This window comes from Moschus berezovskii, chromosome 1, assembly GCF_049115385.1.
Source record: "Moschus berezovskii isolate FMDL1 chromosome 1, NW_MosBer_1.0, whole genome shotgun sequence".
NCBI lineage: Eukaryota > Metazoa > Chordata > Mammalia > Artiodactyla > Moschidae > Moschus > Moschus berezovskii.
The window spans coordinates 152,469,101-152,483,967 of NC_142460.1; the positions used below are offsets into that span (position 1 = coordinate 152,469,101).

The following is a 14,867-nucleotide window of genomic DNA, read 5'->3' on the forward strand; positions in this document are numbered from 1 at the left end:
CATCGGAAGGACGAAGCCAGGGAGATCATGAGTGATAAGCAAACATACAGTCTATGCTAAGCCTGGAGCCAGGTGGCATCCATGTTCTATCTCATTTTAAAGGGCACCATCATGTACACCCGGGGCAGATTCATGTCAATGTATGGCAAAACCAACCAATATAATATTGTAAAATAATTAGCCTCCAATAAAAAATTAATTAATTAATTTTAAAAAAAGAAAAAAAATAAAATAAAGGGCACCATTGGGATGGCTTTACAGAGGATGGATTCCAAGGTTCAGAGAGATTCAGCAGTGGGTCTGAAGTCACACAGCAAGTAATGGGCAGATCCGTGGTCTGAGGAAAAGTGAAATGGAGTTGTAGGAACAGGTGGTCTGCAGGTCAAGGCCGCAGGTAGGCATATCTGGGAATGGGGGATGGCCCTTTCCTCGTGCTCTATCACCAGCTCCTCAGCTCTGCTGGGAACCCCTTCCTGACACCAGACACCCACAAAATGCCAGCAGAGTAGCTGTAACAGACCTAACTCTAATACAACCATCCCACCAATCGGGGGACAACTGATCCCTAGAAATTCTGCACTCTAACCTGCTGCCCTATTAGCAGTGCTGGGGCTCCAGCCCAGACAGGGTCCCTGACTCTGTCCAAAAGGGTCTGAGGAGGCCTGGGTTAGAGCTCAGGCTCTAACTGTGGGGAGACGGGGAAGGGACCGGGTTCTCTGAGCGCAGATCCCTCCCCCAGGGGACACCTCTGGGACACCCAGGCCACCCAGCTGCACCTCTGGGGCAAAGTCAAAGGGATGTCCAAACCTACAATGTTTTTAGAGTCCCTTCCTTTTTCAAATTATTTTGTAAACACTGAAGTGCTTTCATATTCACTATTTCATCAGGTCTTCACAACAATCAAACAAGCACTATTTTTCTAATGTTCTTCATGAATAGTGTCAACAATAGCCGCAAGGCAAGGTCCTGAGAAGTTGGACATGCTGAGGACAACATGATATCTTAAGAGTGCAGTGGAGTGGACAGCGATAATGGGCAACTTTATCATCCTGACTTTCCTTCCATTTCCCAGTGGGACCCCAAGCTCACAGGATATCACCTCCCTGGGCCCAACAGACAGTTCAGGAAAGGGCTTGGGATCCTAGTCAGGCCACTCAGAATCCTCTACCCATGTTCGATGGACTACTCAGGACAGAGCAAAAGAGCAACCAAGAGTTACTGCCCTCCCCAGAATACCTCCCAGAGAATGAGGCCAGGTTACAGGCCTAGAAATGGGAAGACAAGTATCTGGGAACCATCATGGAGCACAAAAATCCAGCCACACCTGAAGCCCATCCCACCAGTAGAATTTTCATGCATGTGAACCAATATTTTCTCATCTTAAAAAAAGTCTCTACACCAACACAAAGAAGAAGAACAAGGCCTCCTAGCTGGGGGCAGGGCACAGAAATCTCCCAAAAGACGGAAGTGAAAATCAAAGAAAAACATAAGACATACACAGACAAGTACTTTCACTCATCCAGCAAATACTTGAATCCAACCAAGTGCCATACTAATTGTTTAGAAAGAACCCAACAACAGGATCCCTGCTTCAGGGATCTTAATAAGACAGGAGAAGTATGGACACTCTGGAAGGGCTGGGGGTGGTTGCAATAATAATACAGAACTAACCTAATAGGGAGTCAGCAAAGATTTTCTGAGAATGTCACATTTAAATTGAAACTGAAAGATGATCAAATGCAAACCTCAGGAAGCTGAGTCTGGGCAGGTATGATAGCACCAGTGAGACTGCATTGCTGAGATAGCAACTTCACTACCAGGGACTCAAGCATATTGGCCCATTTGTGTGTGGGGAGGTGCGGGGGAGCAGGGCAGATTCTACACCTTCTTTTATAATTTTGATGTAAATACAAATATGAAAATCTTTCCAAAATAATCAGATAAGTGTGCCAAGAAATACTGACATGAATCTTTGCGGCAGCAATGTTTATAACAATAGAAACTTACAATAACTGAAATTTTAAAATAATGGAACTTATCGATATGTACATAGACTTGAAAAATATTTTAAAAGATGATGTAAACACACATTTATTGACTTGAGAAGATGCACATGCTTAGGAGAAAGAAGTGGGCCTCAAAAAATACATAAAGGATGATTTTGTGTGTATTGAGTACAAAATAGGAATTCAATAAATATTTACTGAGTGAATGGCAAATAAATACCTCTGAACAGATAAACACCAAACAAGATGTTTGCAGGAATTATTTCTGCGTGATGGGATTATTGATGATTTTAAATTGTTTTTTAGATCTGTTTATCTGAACTATCTTTTTTTGTACTGTGCACATGAATTACATACACTATAAAAAGGAATAAAAAGAAATCTTTCCAAAGCAAGCAACGACTCAACAAGGTCAGTTTTAAGATCGAGATGGATAATTAGGAAACAGAACCTTAAGACAGAACAGAAAACAGTGTGGCTGGATAAGCATAATAGATAAGAACATATTCCTCCTCTAAGCATTGGAGAGAAATGAACCTTTCTTCAATGTCACAGCTAGAATTTGTTTAGCAGAAGTTGATGACATATTTCATGTTTGTTCAGCTATCTGTAACACAGCACATTAGTTAAATATTGGTAAAGGAGAACATTTACATTGATGCAAAAATGAAGTCAACAGGCTTGTATTTATACAATGCCAACAAAGTCATTTTTTTACAAAAAGTTTATGTATGCCAAACAATTAAATATTTGGGCAAATCTGCAAACAAATATCATCTGAATCAATTTCTGGGGTGACTGACTGCATCATCCCTGTTTCTCCCAGATGTTTCAGCAGAACACATAATACGGCCTCAGACAACCAAGCCAGTGGCTGGGCAGAATCACAGCCAGATAGCTACACTGTCACTATCCCTAATAGCATGTCTAGGCAATTAACACGACCCACTCTCTGACTATTTTGCAGCCAAACTGTAATCCACAGCTTGTTCATATCATTGGGAAAATTCTGTTCACTTTGAAACTCTGGAGGTCCTGATGGAGGCAAAGCACTGGCTCTGATCCTGGCAGATTTGAAGAAAACCAACAGCAAGTGCTACGGTCAGCCTGCCAAATTCAGCCCAGAACCCTGTGCTGTTCTGAGTCACTCAGTCGTATTTGACTCTTTGTGACCTCATGGACTGCAGCCCACCTGGCTCCTCTGTCCAGGGGGATTCTCCAGGCAAGAATACTGGAGTGGGGAGCCATGCCCTTCTCCAGGGGATCTTCCCAACCCAGGGATCAAATGCAGGTCTCCTGCATTACAGGTGGATTTTTTACCATCTAAGCCACCAGGGAAGCCCCTGAGTCCTGCTGCTGCTGCTGCTGCTGCTGCTAAGTCACTTCAGTCACGTCCGACTCTGTGTGACCCCATAGACGGCAGCCCACCAGGCTCCCCCGTCCCTGGGATTCTCCAGGCAAGAACACTGGAGTGGGCCCTGGGGACCCCTATAAGTTATAAGAACAGCTATCTATATATTACATGGACTTCCAGATTCCACGAACTTCTTGGGGTGCCTCATCCACCAGGATGCACCTCCTCACTCAAAAAAGCATGAAAGGAACTCACAGGAGGCTTAGAATGTCATGAGATGCACACTGCAGGAGCGGGAAGTGAGCTGAGCCTTGGAACACCAGCTGAAGGGAAAAGGATGCCAAGGGCATGGTAAATCGGTCACTGCCAAGACAAGGCTGTAGCTCTTGGGACAGCTGGATGGCTCATAACTGCTCCCTTAAAGAAGCATGGGACACTCATGGGGCAAACACAAGGACCTGGGAAAGAAGAAGGGCCATCACCCCACAGAATCATGCCTCCAACACTACCTGCCCTGGGCCGGAAGCAGCTATTTACATGTGGTCATTCCCCAGTGAAACACGAAAGGTCAGATAGTATCCTCCTAGGCTTGGCATCCTTGAGGCTGACACAGTCTCTGACCAAGAGTCTTCACTCAGTAACTACCAGCAGATAAACGCGTAGATGAATGCTTACAGCAAAACTTGCATCTCCCCCATGCTGCATTCTCAGCACACAGCATAAGCTATGAAACTCATGGATGGTCAGGCGGGCAAGGTTCTGTGTGTGATTCCTTGCATGCAGAGGGTGAAAGACGATCTAGGAGAGTGGTAGGATAATTTAGGGAAGCATGAGGAAATGAACCAGAAGCTGGATTAACAGGAAATTCCTTAACCTGTCCAGACGGCACACAGAACCAGCCAACATCCTTCCTCCACTACTGGGCAAGGTCACTGGTTCTTGCCTTGAAGTCAAAGGGAGTAACTACCGGTTCACTGAGTGTTACCACAGTGTACAGCCTTCCATATGCACACACAGCTACACAAACACAAGGACACATTTGGCTCCGCAAGGTTCTCACACCATGGGGGATACTTGGGAACCTAGGCTAAGCTGAGCCTCCTACTGCCCCTAGATCTGCTCACTCTGTAGCCCACCTGCTTGGAGTGGAATGATGGAATCCCTAGCACTAACTCAACTGATCTCTTTCTCTGCTTTTTCAAAATTGCTGGAAGCATGAATAAATGAAGGAGTTAAATTCATATAGATGGGAACTCCATACTCCTCTACTTGGATTACCATAAACTCAAAAAGAAGATGGGATGGGATGGGATGGGATGCGGGAGGGAAAATTCTACTCCCTGAGAGGGCAGCCAGGGCCAGAGGTCCTCTGGGTACCACTCATGCTGTGCTAACCACACCAGCTGCCAGAACACCTACCTGTCCTGCTTTTTTGTGTCTTGTTTCCACCCCGCACCCTGGCCAGGGCTTACACTTTGAACTACTGAGTCCCAGCTCAGCCCTGCGTCCTCCGGGACACACCTATGCTTTTCTGAATGCTATTTCTTCAGGAAGCCCGATGGCTTGGGGGAACAGTCCTGCAAGATGAACAATCCCTCCACCCCATTCTGTTTCACTTTCAGATCCTCTAGTGGATGATGGAGGAAGAGAGGCTTCATGGTGGGCCAAACAGGAAAAAAAGGCAGGAACAGGCACAGATATATAGATGTATAATTACATACCAGTGTCATGCCCAGCTGTACTGGAGTCAAAAGGAAAAATCAGTAACACCAATCTTATATCTATTTAAACATTTGACATTTTAAATCCTGTATTTTAGCATTAATTTTGATTTTCTAAAATGTAGCACTGAAACAGTATTAAGCTTTATTTCCAAGGTTTAGTGTGTGTGTGTGTGTCTCCATAAGTTTTACCCCTCAGATGGGTCCTTTATTCATCTCACCCTAGTCCTTATGATATGGCTACTATTTATTATCATTCCTAACCAGACACTGTGCTTAAACACAAGCCTCACAATACTCCTATCAGTGCTTATCAGCCTCACAATACTTCCATCATTCACATGTGACAAGTGGGGAAACTAAGGCACAAAATGTTCACAGAATAGAAAATGTCACACACCTGGGAAGAGGTACTGAAGATATAAATTCAAGAGGCAATCAAGTGGACCATGCTTGATTAGAAAATATCAGCCTACTGTGTATCTTATCAGGGGAGAAATGGCATGCAGCAAACATGGTGAGGTGCCAGCCAGAGAGATTTAAATGGATCCCATGGTGCCTGCAGGCTTCCCAGGTAGTTCAGAGGCAAAGAATTCACCAGCCAAGCAGGAGACGTGGGTTAGATCCCTGGGTCAGGAAGATCCCCTGGAGAGAGAAATGGCAACCCACTCTAGATTCTTGCCTGGGAAATCCCATGGACAGAGGAACCTGGCAGGCCGCAGTCCATGGGGTTGCAAAGAATCAGACACAGCTGAGCAACTAAGCAGCAGCAGCAGCATGATGTGTGCTAAGGCTCCAGAGACTTGGAGAACAACTTCTTCCATGGACATTTGCATAGGAACTAAGGAAAGTCTTCCCAGCTAGAGGATCCACATACTGAAGAAAGCCTGGTAGGTTTTTAAGAAACCAGGTTTTGAATTTTTCATAAGACTATTTTAGATTTGTGGGACAAAGATTATTATAAAATCTGTGGCCAAGAGTCTTTTTCTTGCAATTCAAATTTTTCAGAAAGAAGAAAACAAAATATCTCACAAGAAAAATGTCTGATTTGATTTAAAGCCATCGGTCAGCCTTCTTTATCTGCTCATGAATACCACATTCTCATTAAGACCCAGGGATCCATGGAAACCCCACTGAGAAACTGTGAAAGCTCCACAGGGATTGCACTGGGAGCTGCTTTTCCAAGAATGTGTCTGTTATATTGAATATCAATATATCAGGTCTGGCTTCTGAACCATCATTTTGCTAATGTTAGTAGCAGTAGCTTGAATGAACTTAGATATTGTTAACTCCAGGCTAAATCAAATATACAAAGTGCTCCAACGAAGCTGTCAACAACAGAGGCTGTGAGTGATCACCATGCTGGTATGTGTCAGTTGGCACACCTACAACCCTGTTTATCATGTCATTTCTTTTACTATAGCTGTTCGCCAGCTACCTTGCCAGTTGGTGATGACATTGGTCAAAGTCCAACACTCAGGGAAGACACACCCGCCAGATCAAGATCTACCTCTTCTCCCATTTCAAACTATATTTAATTTTTCCTCATCAGATTTTCTCCAGCACTTATCAGCACCACACTATTTAGCTCATAATTAAATATAGCTCCATAAACCCTGAGAAAATTGTAATTCAAAAAGACACATGTACCCCAATGTTCACTCCCTGGTGGCTCAGTGGTTAAGAATCCATCTGCCAAGCAGCAGACACGTTTCAATCCCTGGATTGAGAAGATCCCCTGGAGAAGGAAACGGCAACCCATCTCAGCATTCTTGCCTGGGAAATCCTATGGACAGAGGAGCCTGGCAGGCTATAGTTCATAGGGTGGCAAAAGAGCTGGACATGACTTACAGACTAAACAACAACCCCAGTGTTCACTGTAGCACTATTTACAATAGCCAGGACATGGAAGCAACCTAAATGTCCAAGAACAGATGAATGGATAAAGAAGCTATGGTACTTCCATACAATGTAATATTACTCAGCCATAAAAAAGAACAAAATTGGGTCATCTGGAGTGATGTGGATGGACCTAGAGTTTGTCATATAAAGTGAAGTAAATCAGAAAGAGAAAAACAAATTTCACATATTAATGCATATGTATGAAATCTAGAAAATGGTATAGATAAACCTATTTGCAGGGCAGAAATAGAGTCACAGATATACAGAATGGACATGTGGACACAGGCAGGGAAGGGGAGGGTAGGATGAATTGGAAGCGTAGTATTGATAAACATACACTTTGCTGTTGTTTAGTCACTAAGTCATGTCTGACTCTCTGAGACCCCATGAACTATAGCCCACCAAGCTCCTCTGTCCGTGGGATTTCCCAGGCAAGAATACTGGAGTGGGTTGCCATTTCCTCCTCCAGGGGATCTTTCCAACTCAGGGATAGAACCCACAACTCTTGCGTTGGCAGGCAGATTCTTTGCTACTGAGCCACTAAGAAGGCCCCATATACACGACCATGTGTCAAATAGATAGCTGGCGGAAGGCTGCTGTATAGCACAGAGAGCTCAGCTCAGTGCTTCGTGATGACCCATAGGGGTGGGATGGGGGATGGGATGGGAGAGAGAATCAGAGGGAGGGGATATATGTATACCTATCTCCGATACATGGTGCTGAGCATTAGAAACTAACACAACTTTGTAAAGCACTTATACTCCAATAATAAGATTTCTTTTTAAATTCTATACAAATAATAAATAAATAAAGCCCCATCTTTTTAAGGACTGAGAAACTTGTGTCTCCTCAGGTAGAATGTAGCTGTACAGCAGCATTTTGAATTTTAGAATTTCAGCATCTTGTGTTACCTACACAGCACACAGTGTATATTAGGCTGTCGGTTCAAAGGCTTACTGGGGTGAAAAGGAGATACAGAAAAGAGCAGATGGGGGGCTCCGTGCATGAAGCCTGTTGGGCAAAGTGTGAGAGGAGGTCAGGAGCATGGCAGGACCATGTGGGGACCCAGGGAATATGTAGCCAGAGGCCGGACTAACTAACACAAAAGACAGGGAGAGAAGCTAGAGGACAGACAGGAAACACTGTGAACAGGGGAACCAATGATCGCAACGTACGCTGGGAGGATCTGGAGTGAGGAAGGGACAGAAACCAGCCCACGCACGTAGTTTAAGACCACGACCCTGTCTGACATGAGGGCATCGGCAGTCACAGCGATAGCCGTGGAATTATGGGGCACTGTCCCGCTCAGGACTATTCTACCCAGAGCTACTGCCATCCCCAATCCAATGTCTGTAGGGTTTAGCTCCCCTACTCTTGGGTTCTTGGGGCCACCATTCCCAGTTGTGGTAATACCCAGGGCTGGCTACTGGTCACCATTCTCTCTCCCACAGCCTTCTCCAGTGCCCTTAGGATGTGGGGGCTGCCTGATGTAATCATACTCATTTATTAATCATAACCTTTGGTTCCAGTTCATCAATAGAAGGGGCATGTTAGATGGCCATGTTGTGGAGACTGAACAACAGTGCCTGCTCCGCGATGGAGAAGAGTTTTGGATTTCAATACTTTGCTCAGCACCCAGAAAGAAACTATGGAGTCCCCACAAATAAATCGAATGGGTCTTTCGTGAATTGACCAAAGGTCAGTTTCCCTGGTGGCTCAGACAGTAAAGAATCTGCCTTCAATGCAAGAAACCCTGGGTTCAGTTCCTGGGTTGGGAAAATCCCCTGGAGAAGGGAAGGGATACCCACTTCAGTATTCTTGCCTGGAGAATTCCATGGACAGAGGAGTCTGGCAGACTACAGTTCATGGGGTTGCAAAGAGTCAGACACGACTGAGTGACTAACACTTTCACTTCTTTTCACTTCATAACCAAATTATTATAAGAAGCCCATCACATTGCATTTTACTTGCATTAGTTGGAGAGGCTACAAACCAGTTCTTCCTGCCTGAAAAATTTCTTTTTTTTCAATTTGGACATCTTCCTGAAGTGCTCATTCCCAGATGAAGAGCTTCATCATGCTAGTGAACTACTGGAAGGGCATGAAGGCAAGAAACTTGGTCCCTGAGAGAGCCCCAAACTTACAGAAAGACTCCCAAATAATTCTAAAGGTTCACCCTTCCTGCTGCCTCTATCAGTGGTTCTTAACACTGACTGCTAGATGGGGTTTCCCTGTTGGGATCCAGATGGCCAGACGTGAATTTCTACTGACTTCTCCCACATCCCACCCCATCAGTGTCTGTCCTCCCCTGGAGGGCTCTCCAGATGGCACTTGTCATAAATGGAAATCAAGGTCAGATCAGTCATCTGCTTACATTAAGAAAGCCACCTTCCAACTGATTGACTATCTCTTTGTCTTTAATTATGTGAATAAACAAGAAGACTGCATATTAACGAAGGTACTTGTTTAATTATTTGGCATAAGAGAAACTGTAACTTCATTTTTACCATGAGGGAAACTGCCTGACTATGGAAACATCAAAGAGGCACTGAGCACTGATTGATGCATTATATATGAATGTATATATTTTAATGGATTGAAGTCATCATTTTCTCACCTTATCTACCTCACAAAGAAAGGAAAGTGCTCTCTGGTAGAAGATAATTCTAGAGCTTCTACAGTTTTCTACATTCAATGACCAGCATACAATAAAAAATTACAGGACATATGAAGAGGCAAGAAAAATTGACCAGCAATCAAGGGAAGACAGATCACAGAAACAGACCCATATACTATCCCAATACTGAGTTAGCAGATAAGGACTTTAAAAATAGTTGTGATTAACATGTTGAAAACAGAAGAAAAGAGGAACAAAATGAATGAAAAAATGAAGAATTACAACCGGAATTGGAATGTGTAATAAAAAAATTTAAAGGTATTTTAGAACCGAAATATGCATTGTATCAAGAATTCATCAGGTGTATTTAACAGCAAATTGGACACAGCAGAAGACAAGATAAGCAGGCAGTCACACTAACATGCAGAGAAAAAAGAATCACGGGAAAATTATGTGGGAAACATCAAACAGGTCTAACCACATACGTAATGAAAGTTGAACTATGTTTTGACCTTCGAGAGACCTGGGTTGAACCTCACCTTCCTCTGAGGTTACTTATTGGGTCACTTACTGGATGAATGAATAGTGTGCTTAATAACTGACCTAATGCCTTTGAGCTTCAGTTTCTGCGTGTATAAAACAGGAACGAATAAGCCAACACTGTATGCTTTTAAGATTTCTTTTTGATGTGGACCATTTTTAAAGTCTTCACTGAACTTGTTACAATAATGCTTCTGTTTTATGTTTTGATTTTTGGCCACAAGACATGTGGGATCTTAGTTCCCCAATCAGGGATCAAACCTGCACCTCCTGCATTGGAAGGCGAAGTCTTAACCACCCGACTGCCTGGGAAGTCCCTGTATGCTTTTTTAAGTGAGTCAGGAGGAACAGTTTAAAGTATTCATCTGTGTGCTTCTCCCAACCATCTCTGTCCCAGAATCAAGAAACATGCCAACAACTGCAGAACCCAAGTATCAAGGTCCTAACACTGAACTCTTAGGCTCACAAGACCTCGGGCAGCGTGGAAGATGGAAAGAGAGGGATGAGGACTCATGGAGAGGCTTTTCCTATTTCCCAGGCATGATGAGACAGCACAGGATGGGAAAGTGAAGAAAGAAGAGATAATGTTGGTCAGGGAAGGGCAAGATGAGAAGCCCAGGCTGCTCCACCAGAGCAAGTGTCATCCCGTCCTAGGACCCAGAGATGACACGAAAACAGCTCGGCTCTTAGAGATGCTTGCACAGCCATTATCCAGTGACGACAGCTGAAACAGGACCATCTATAGACTCCAGAAGGAACAAAACTCATCTGGACCCTGACGCTCTGTTACGTCTCTTATCTGATCCTCTCCATTTGGTCAACCCCTGTTTTACGGTTTGAGACACAGATAAAATAAGACAACAATTTCAATATCTGGTAACATTATTCACAATTGTATTAATTACTGATGATTATGACTTACTACATATTATTTAATTTATAGCTAGTGTTAAATGAATGTATACTATGTGCCAGGTACTATCTTAACATTTCATATGTTTACTAATTTCTTTAATTCATTATATTTATTTATCACAACAGCCTTCTAAGGTATACTATATGATCACACCTGAGGTGGTTTAGTCACTCAGTCATGTCTGAATCTTTTGAGATCCCACGGACCATAATCCCTGAGATTTCCCAGGCAAGAATATTAGAGTGGGTTGCCATTTCCTTCTTCTGGGTATCCCCCCAACCCAGGGATCAAACCCGGCTCTTCTGCATTGTGGATTCTCTACCAACTGAGCCACCAGGGAAGCCCCTTCTAAGGTAAGTACTCACTAAATAGCTTCCTCAAGGTCACCCAAGCTAGTTCAGTTCAGTTCAGTTCAGTTCAGTCGCTCAGTCATGTCTGACTCTTTGCGACCTCATGAACCACAGCACGCCAGGCCTCCCTGTCCATCACCAACTCCCGGAGTTCACTCAAACTCATGTCCATCGAGTCGGTGATGCCATCCAGCCATCTCATTCTCTGTCGTCCCCGTCTCCTCCCACCCCCAATCCCTCCTAGCATCAGACTCTTTTCCAGTGAGTCAACTCGTCGCATGAGGTGGCCAAAGTATTGCAGTTTCAGCTTTAGCATCAACGAGGTGTCAAAACTTCAATACTACCGAAGGGATGGGTACTATCTGATGAGTGTCACTGTAGATTAGCAACTTTCTCTATTTGGGCTGATTGAATCCAAACAGCAACATCTGGGGCTCAGTCCCTTATCTGCAATGCAGTTCTGTTGTTAACCATCGCTGCCCCTGCAGCACTGCAGTGAAGCTTTAAGGAGATGATTATATAATGTGCCCATCACAGTGATCAACACATTGTCAACTCTCATTAGATGTGCTGTCTGTTACCTTTCATTTGTGTGAAAACAGAGAGCTCAGAGAAGAGGGAAGATCTGGAATTTTTAAAGTTCCATCCATAGAATTCTCATGGTAAGTTGAAAATGGAAGTTGCAAACATCTACTTTTCTGGTTGCATTTTTTCCTCTATTTAATGAAAGTGAAATAAATAACAAACATGTCTGTCTCTGATTTGGTTAAGGATTGTCAGCGACAGCATCAGAGCTCACCAGGATATATCAGACACACTATCTTAGCTCATCCCATCCTGGCCAGCCCATCTGAGGTCCATTTCAGGTACCCAGAATGGCTGCTTTTCTCTGAGAAAGCTGATAACCACAGAGGCCTCAGTCAAGACTCAGCTTCCTCCTTATAGTGCTGCACAGTTCGGGGAACAGCCCTGGGGACTGAGGTGGGCAGGTACAGGGTGCAGATCTATTCCCCATGCCCAGGTTCCCCAGGAGTCAGAATCAGAAAATGTCAGGGCTCCTCAGGCCATCACCATGGAGACTCCCCCAGGTGGCTGATGCCTGGAGACAGCTTCTCTCCAAAGGGCAGGCACAGCGGCATGTCTGCCCCAGGCAGGGCAGGCCATGGGGACAGGCAAGTAATGGGGCCATTGGAGGCTTCAGAACACAAAAACCACAAGGTCCAAGGGGAAGAGGAAAGCTGAGTCTGAAGCTCCTCCTCTTCCCATCAGAGGCAATTTCATATGAAACTTAGCCTCAAGGTTTCTAGAAACCTATTTAGATCTGGTGTCGCCTCTGTATGTGACTAGAATATAAATCAGAACATCAGTTAAGGAAATAGGGCTTCCAGCTTCTGAGGCCCCTCTGGGCCAGGGCAGGGCAGATGGCAGGACCCTATAAGGAAGGGCCCCTGCAGTTCCCGAAGCTGAAGGAGGACGGTCAATGTCCTGAAAGTGAAAGTGTTAGTCGCTCAGTCTTGTCTGATTCTTGCAACCCCATGGATTGCAGCCTGCCAGGCTCCTCTGTCCACGGAATTCTCCAGGCAAGAATACTGGATTGGGTAGCCGTTCCCTTCTCCAGGGATCTTCCCAACCCAGGGGTAAAACCCAGGTCTCCTGAATGGCAGGCGGATTCTTTACCAGCTGAGCCACTAATCTGACCATAACTCAGGGGAGGGAAGCACTCTTTATTGACCTCCCATCTTTGCCAAGCGCCAAACACTGAACTGCACACTGTACAGAACCCTGTGTTATGAACTCTACTACCCCAGTTTCCATAAAGGAAACTGATGCTAGGAGACATGAGGTCCCTGACCCAGGTCTTTCAGCTGGTAGGTGCAAAGATGCAAACCAGGTCCGCATGATCCCTAAGCTCAGGGAGCCTCATTTCCTGGCAGCACACTCTGTTCCCATTACTGAGATATCGCCCTGGGTCAGACAATGCACCACGCACTCTACAGACATGGTTTCATCTTAATTTTCACAGTCTATCTCCCTGGGAACAGGAGAGAAAACTTTAAACCAGATGGCCATAAATGGTGTTTTTTTTTCAATATAAGACCATAAAAACCTCTAACTGGCAAGAAGAAAGAAGGGGTTACTGTGGTCTAAACATGTGTCCCGTACTTCCAGGATTCTGAGAAAACTATTATCTACAGGCTTCTCCTTCTTTGAGACATATACCACATTCATGGAAAGGACATTTTCATCATTGGGGAGATGTCAGTATCCTCCAAAACGGCCTATAAATTTGATGCAACTCCATTAGAAAACAACACCAAACTTTTTTAAGGGATTTGACAAACTAATTCTAAACATATATTAAAGAGAAATAGACAAGGCACAGCCCCCACCACACTTGCAAAAGGATACAGTGAAGGAATGTACCACATACAAAGACTACAGAGATTAAATATAGAGGTGTGATCACTAAGATACAAGGGCATTGATAAAGGACTAGAAAAATGACCAATAAACCAGAACAGAGGGTTCAGAAAGAGATCTTCAGATACGTGGAACTTTAATGTATGAAAGAGACAGCATGAACATACACGGGAAATGAAATGAAAGTCACTCAGTTGTGTCCGACTCTTTGCGACTCCATGGAGAGTCCATGGAATTCTCCAGGCCAGAATACTGGAGTGGGTAGCCTTTCCCTTCTCCAGGGGATCTTCCCAACCCAGGGATCGAACCCAGGTCTCCCGCATTGTGGGCAGATTCTTTCGTCGGTATAATTCAGTCAACAGAGCTGGAAAATGTAGTTCTCTATTTGTAAAAATTGAAACTGGATTTCTAACTCATCATTCACAAAATCAACACTGTGCATGTGTGGGTTTAGCTGTCTTTCTGTTTGGGGAACAGAAAATTATTTCTTAAACAAGATTAAGAAAGTGCTAGCAATAAAAGAAAAACTGATCCATATGACATCATCAAAATGAAAACCTTTTGTTCATCAAAAGATAACTCAAAGAAAGAAAAAGGACAAATTACAACCCAGAGAAGGTATCAGCAGACTAGACAACCAACAAAGAGCTAGTGTCATTATAAAAAGTATCTACAAAAAATTAAAAAAATACAAACAACCCAATAGGAGAATGATTAACAAACATTACCAGGCATTTTCACAGAAGCAAAAACACTTACAGCTAATAACATAGGAAGAAATGCTAGGCCTGAGCAGCAGTCAGGAACTTGGAAATCAAGGTCACTAGATTTCATTTTACATTTGTTCAATGGAAAAATAAGAAAGTAGTCAATATTCAGTGTTCAGGAAAATGCAGTGTAATGTGGCTACTTTACACACTGTCAGTAGGGTTATAAAATGATACAAGTATTTTGAAAAGCACTCTGGAATCATCTTGTAAATTTGGATAGTCACCCACCCAAAGGCCATCAACAGCAAAATGGACAAATAAAGTATGCATA

The 14,867-nt window shown here is 43.9% G+C and overlaps 1 protein-coding gene across 1 annotated transcript in view; it reads right to left on the reverse strand.

The window, feature by feature from the left end:
- CLSTN2 (calsyntenin 2) overlaps positions 1-14,867 on the reverse strand; it is a 721,779-nt gene that overhangs the window by 631,793 nt on the left and 75,119 nt on the right. The gene's annotated exons all lie outside the window — the stretch shown is intronic.